The sequence below is a fragment of the Vigna umbellata genome, chromosome 9 (genome assembly GCF_029865625.1).
Source record: "Vigna umbellata cultivar VRB3 chromosome 9, Vumbellata_1.0, whole genome shotgun sequence".
In the NCBI taxonomy this organism is placed as follows: Eukaryota; Viridiplantae; Streptophyta; class Magnoliopsida; order Fabales; family Fabaceae; genus Vigna; species Vigna umbellata.
In genome coordinates this window covers 40900910-40907642 of record NC_142173.1, presented here as the reverse complement: position 1 = coordinate 40907642, position 6733 = coordinate 40900910, and positions in this window count along the sequence as shown.

Here is a 6733-nt window from a genome sequence, read left to right as displayed (position 1 = left end):
TGGTTGAAGTGGACGATATGGACGAAGTGCACGAAGTGGAAGAAGCAGAAGAACGAGAAGAAGAACGAGAAGAACAAGAAGAAGAACCAGAAGAAGTAGTTGAAGAAGAACAAGATGAAAAAGTGGACGAAGTGGAAGAACAAGAAGAAGAAGAAGAAGAACCAACAGAAGAAGAAGAACAAGTGGAAGAAGAACAAGAAGAACAAGAAGAAGAACCAGCAGAAGAAGAAGAAGAAGTGGAAGAAGAACAAGAAGAACAAGAAGAAGAAGTGGAAGAAGTGGGAGAAGTGGAAGAAGTGGATGAAGTGGACGAAGGGGACGAAGTGGACGAAATCGAGACGTGGACGAAGTTGAAGAAGTGGACGAAATGGACGAAGTGGACGAATTGGAAGAAGTGGAAGAAGTGGACGAAGTGGAAGAAGAAGAACAACAACAAGAACAAGAAGAAGAACAAGAAGAAGTAGTGGAAGAAGAAAAAGAAGAAGAAGTGGACGAAGTAGAGGACGTGGACGAGTGGAAGAAATGGACGAAGTGGACGAAGTAGACGAAGTGGACGAAGTCGACGAAGTGGACGACGTGGACGAAATGGACGAAGTGGATGAAGTAGACGAAGTGGACGAAGTGGACGAAGTTGACGAAGTACACGAAGTTGACGAAGTACACAAAGTGGACGAAGTTGACGAAGTGGACGAAGTGGACAAACTAGACGAACTGGAAAAAGTGGACAAAGTTGACGAAGTGGACGAAGCTGACGAAGGGGACGAAGTGGAAGAAGAAAAAGAAGAAGAGAAGAAGAACAAGAAGAACAAGAAGAAGTAGTGGAAGAAGAACAAGAAGAAGAAGTGGAAGAAGTGGACGAAATGGACAAAGTGGACGAACTGGACGAACTACACAATCTGAAAGAAGTGGACGAAGTAGACGAAGTGGAAGAAGTGGAAGAAGAAGAAGAACGACAAGAAGAAGAAGAAGAACAAGAACTAGAAGAAGAACTGGTTGAAGAACAAGAAGAAGAAGTGGAAGAAGTGGGAGAAGTGGACAAAGTGGACGACATGGACGAGGTGGACGAAGTGGACGAAGTGGACGAAGTGGGCGAAGTGGACTTAGTGGACGAAGAAGAAGAAGAGGAAGAACATGAAGAACATGAAGAAAAAGTAGAAGAACAAGAAGAAGTAGTAGAAGAAAAACAAGAAGAAGAAGTGGAAGAAGTGGTGGAAGTGGTCGAACTGGACGAACTAGACGAACTGGAAGAAGTGGACGAAGTTGACGAAGTGGACGAAGTGGAGGGAGAAGAAGAAGAACAAGAAAGAGAAGAACAAGAAGAAGAAGAAGAAGCAGAAAAAGTGGAAGAAGAAAAAGCACAAGAAGTGGACGAAGTGGACGAAGATGAAGACGAAGAACAAGAAGAAAAAGAGGAAGAAGAAGAAGAACAAGAAGAAGAAGAACAAGAACAAGAACAAGAAGAACAAGAAGAAGAACAAGAAGAAGAAGTGGAACAAAAAGTGGAAGAAGTGGGAGAAGTAGACGAAGTGGGTGAAGTAGACGAAGAGGACGAACTAGACGAACTGGAACAAGTGGAATAAGTGGACAAAGTTGACGAAGTGGACGATGTGGACGAAGTGGACGAAGTTGACGATGTGGTTGAAGTGCACGAAGTGGAAGAAGCAAAAGAACGAGAAGAACAAGAAGAAGAACATGAAGAAGTCGTGGAAGAAGAACAACAAGAAGAAGTGGAATAAGTGGACGAAGTGGAATAAGAAGAAGAAGAAGAACCTGCAGAAGAAGAAGAAGAAGTGGAAGAAGAACAAGAAGAACAAGAAGAACAAGAAGAAGAACCAGCAGATGAAGTAGAAGAACCTGCAGAAGAAGAAGAAGAAGTGGAAGAAGAACAAGAAGAAGAACCAGCAGAAGAAGAAGAAGAAGAAGTGGAAGAAGAACAAGAAGAACAAGAAGAAGTGGAAGGTGTGGGAGAAGTGGACGAAAAAGACGAAGTGGATGAAGTTGACGAAGGGGACGAAGTGGACGAAATCGAGAGTGGACGAAGTTGACGAAATGGACGAAATGGACGAAATGGACGAATTAGAAGAAGTGGAAGAAGTGGACGACGTGGAAGAAGAAGAACAACATGAAGAACAAGAAGAAGAACAAGAAGAAGTAGTGGAAGAAGAAAAAGAAGAAGAAGTGGAAGAAGTGGACGAAGTAGACGACGTGGACGAAGTGGAAGAAGTGGACGAAGTCGACGAAGTGGACGACGTGGACGAAATGGACGAAGAGGACGAAGTTGACGAAGTAGACGAAGTGGACGAAGTGGACGAAGTGGACGAAGTTGACGAAGCGAACGAAGTGGACAAAGTGGACGAAGTGGAGGAAGAAGAAGAAGAACAAGAAAGAGAAGAACAAGAAGAAGAGCAAGCAGAAAAAGTGGAAGAAGAAAAAGAATAAGAAGTGGACAATGTGGACGAAGATGAAGAAGAAGAAAAACAAGAACAAGAGGAAGAAGAACAAGAAGAAGAAGCAGAAGAACAAGAAGAAGAAGAAGAAGAAGAAGTGGAAGAAGTGGGAGAAGTAGACGAAGTGGGAGAAGTAGACGAAGTGGACGAAGCGAAAGAAGTCGACGAAGTGGAGGAAGTGGAGGAAGTGGACGAAATAGACGAAGTGGACGAAGGGGACGATGTGGACGAAGTGCAAGAACTGGAAGTGGACGAAGTGGTAGAACTAGACAAACTGGAAGTGGACGAAGTGGTAGAACTAGACGAACTGGAACAAGTGGAAGAAGTGGACGATGTGGACGAAGTTTGCGAAGTGGACGAAGTGCACGAAATTGACGAAGTGGACGAAGTGGACGATGTGGACGAAGTGCACGAAGTGGAACAAGCAGAAGAACGAGAGAAGAAGAACGAGAAGAACCAGAAGAAGAAGTAGTTGAAGAACAAGAAGAAGAAGTGGAAGAAGTGGACGAAGTGGAAGAAGAAGAAGAAGAACCAGCAAAAGAAGAAGAAGAAGTGGAAGAAGAACAAAAAGAACAAGAATAAGTATCAGCAGAAGAAGACGAAGAAGTGGAAGAAGAACAAGAAGAACAAGAACTAGAACCAGCTGAAGAAGAAGAAGAAGTGGGAGAAGAACAAGAAGAACTAGAAAAAGAAGTGGAAGAAGTGGGAGAAGTGGATGAAGTGGACGAAGGGGACGAAGGGGACGAAGTGGACGAAATCGAGACGTGGACGAAATTGAAGAAGTGGACGAAATGTACGAAGTGGACGAATTGGAGGAAGTGGAAGAAGTGGACGAAGTGGAAGAAGAAGAAGAATAACAAGAACAAGAAGAAGAACAAGAAGAAGTAGTGGAAGAAGAAAAAGAAGAAGAAGTGGAAGAAGTGGACGAAGTAGACGACGTGGACGAAGTGGAAGAAGTGGACGAAGTCGACGAAGTGGACGACGTGGACAAAATGGACGAAGTGGATGAAGTAGACGAAGTGGACGAAGTGGACGAACTTGACGAAGTAGACGAAGTGGGCGAAGTTGACGAAGTGGAGGAAGTGGAGAAACTAGACGAACTGAAAGAAGTGGACGAAGTTGACGAAGTGGACGAAGCTAACGAAGGGGACGAAGTGGACCAAGTGAAAGAAGAAAGAGAAGAAGAACAAGAAGAACACGAGGAAGTAGTGGAAGAAGAGAAAGAAGAAGTGGACGAAATGGACGAAGTGGACGAAGTGGACGAAGTGGACGAACTGGACGAACTGGACGAACTGGACGAAGTGGACGAACTACACGAACTGACAGAAGTGGATGAAATACACAAAGTGGACGATGTGGAAGAAGAAGAAGAACAAGAAGAAGAACTGGTTAAAGAACAAGAAGAAGAAGTGGAAGAAGTGGGAGAAGTGGACGGAGTGGACGAGGTGGACGAGGTGGACGAAGTGAACGAAGTGGACGAAGTGGACTTAGTTGACGAAGTGGACGAAGAAGAAAAAGAGGAAGAACAAGAAGAAGTAGTAGAAGAAGAACAAGAAGAAGAGCAAGAAGAACAAGAAGAAGAAGTAGAAGAAGAACAAGAAGAAGTAGTAGAAGAAGAACAAGAACAAGAAGTGGAAGAAGTGGAGGAAGTGGACGAACTGGATGAACTAGACGAACTGGAAGAAGTGGAAGAAGTGGACGAAGTTGACGAAGTTGACGAAGTGGACGAAGTGGACGAAGTGGAGGAAGAAGAAGAAGAAAACGAAAGGGAAGAATAAGAAGAAGAAGAAGAAGAAGAAGCAGAAAAAGTGGAAGAAGAAGAAGAAGAAAAAGAAGAACAAGAAGAAGAACAAGAAGAAGAAGTGGAAGAAGAAGTGGAAGAAGTGGGAGAAGTAGACGAAGTGGGAGAAGTGGACGAAGTGGAAGAAGTGGACGAAGTGGACGAAGTGAAGTGGACGAAGTGGACGAAATGGACGAAGTGGACGAAGGGGACGATGTGGACGAAGTGCAAGAACTGGAAGCAGTGGACGAAGTGGACGAACTAGACGAACTGGAACAAGTGGAAGAAGTGGACGAAGTTGACGAAGTGGACGAAGAGGACGAGGTGGACGAAGTGAACGAAGTGGATGAAGTTGACGAAGTGGACGAAGTGGACGATGTGGACGAAGTGCACGAAATGGAAGAAGCAGAAGAACGAGAAGAACAAGAAGAAGAGCATGAAGAAGTAGTGGAAGAAGAACAAGAAGAAGAAGTGGAATAAGTGGAATAAGAAGAAGAAGAAGAAGAAGAAGAACCAACAGAAGAAGAAGAAGAAGAAGAAGTGGAAGAAGAACAACAAGAAGAACCAGCAGAAGAAGAAGAAGAAGTGGAAGAAGAACAAGAAGAAGAACCAGCAGAAGAGGAAGAAGAAGAAGTGGAAGAAGAACAAGAAGAACAAGAAGAAGTGGAAGGAGTGGGAGAAGTGGACGAAGAAGACGAAGTGGATGAAGTTGACGAAGGCGACGAAGTGGACGAAATCGAGACGTGGACGAAATGGACGAAATGGACGAAGTCGACAAATTGGAAGAAGTGGAAGAAATGGACGACGTGGAAGAAGAACAACAACATCAAGAACAAGAAGAAGTAGTGGAAGAAGAAAAAGAAGAAGAAGTGGAAGAAGTGGACGAAGTAGACGACGTGGACGAAGTGGAAGAAGTGGACGAAGTCGACGAACTGGACGACATGGACAAAATAGACGAAGTAGACGAAGTGGACGAAGTTGAAGAAGTAGACGAAGTGGACGAAGTTGACGAAGTGGACGAAGTGGACGAAGTGGACGTAGTGGAGGAAGAAGAAGAAGAACAAGAAAGAGAAGAACAAGAAGAAGAACAAGCAGAAAAAGTGGAAGAAGAAAAAGAATTAGAAGTGGATGAAGTGGACGAAGATGAAGAAGAAGAACAAGAAGAAAAAGAGGAAGAAGAACAAGAACAAGAAGAAGTGGGAGAAGTAGACGAAGTGGGAGAAGTGGACGAAGTGGAGGAAGTGGACGAAGTAGAGAAAGTGGAGGAAGTGGACGAAATAGACGAAGTGGACGAAGGGGACGATGTGGACGAAGTGCAAGAACTGGAAGAAGTGGACGAACTAGATGAACTGGAACAAGTGGAAGAAGTGTACGAAGTTGACGAAGTTGACGAAGTTTGCGAAGTGGACGAAGTGAACGAAGTGGACGAAGTGGATGAAGTGGACGATGTGGACGAAGTGCACAAAGTGGAAGAAGTAGAAGAACGAGAAGAACAAGAAGAAGAACCAGAAGAAGTAGTAGAAGAAGAACAAGAAGAAGAAGTGGAAGAAGTGGATGAAGTGGAAGAAGGAGAAGAAGAAGAAGAAGAAGAAGAAGAAGAAGAAGAACCAGCAGAAGAAGAAGAAGAACCAGCAGAAGAAGAAGAAGAAGTGGAAGAAGAACAAGAAGAAGAACCAGCAGAAGATGAAGAAGAAGTTGAAGAAGAACAAGAAGAACAAGAAGAAGAAGTGGAATAAGTGGGAGACGTGGACGAAGTGGAGGAAGTGGACGAAGGGGACGAAGGGTCGAAGTGGACGAAATCGAGACGTGGACGAAGTTGAAGAAGTGGACGAAATGGACGAAGTGGGCGAACTAGACGAACTGGAAGAAGTGGAAGAAGTGGACGAAGTTGACGAAGTGGACCAAATGGACGAAGTGAACGAACTAGACGAACTGGAAGAAATAGACAAAGTAGACGAAGTGGACGAAGCGGAAGATGAAGAAGAAGAACAAGAAGAAGAAGAAGAAGAAGAAGAACAAGAAAAACAAGAAGAAGAAGTGGAAGAAGTGGACGGAGTAGACAACGTGGACGAAGTGGACGAGGTGGACGAAGTGGACGAAGTGCATGAAGTGAACGAAGTGGACTTAGTGGACGAAGTTGACGAAGAAGAAGATGAGGAAGAACAAGAAGAACATCAAGAAGAACAAGAACAACAAGAAGTAGTAGAAGAAGAACAAGAAGAAGAAGTGGAAGAAGTGGAGGAAGTGGACGAACTGGACGAACTAGACGAACTGGAAGAAGTGGACGAAGTTGACGAAGTGCAGGAAGTGGACGAAGTGGAGGAAGAAGAAGAAGAACAAGAAAGAGAAGAACAAGCAGAAAAAGTGGAAGAAGAAAAAGAATAAGAAGTGGACGAAGTGAAGGAAGAAGAAGAAGAACAAGAATGAGAAGAACAAGAAGAAGAAGAAGAAGCAGAAAAAGTGGAAGAAGAAAAAGAGCAAGAAGTGGACGAAATGGACGAAGATG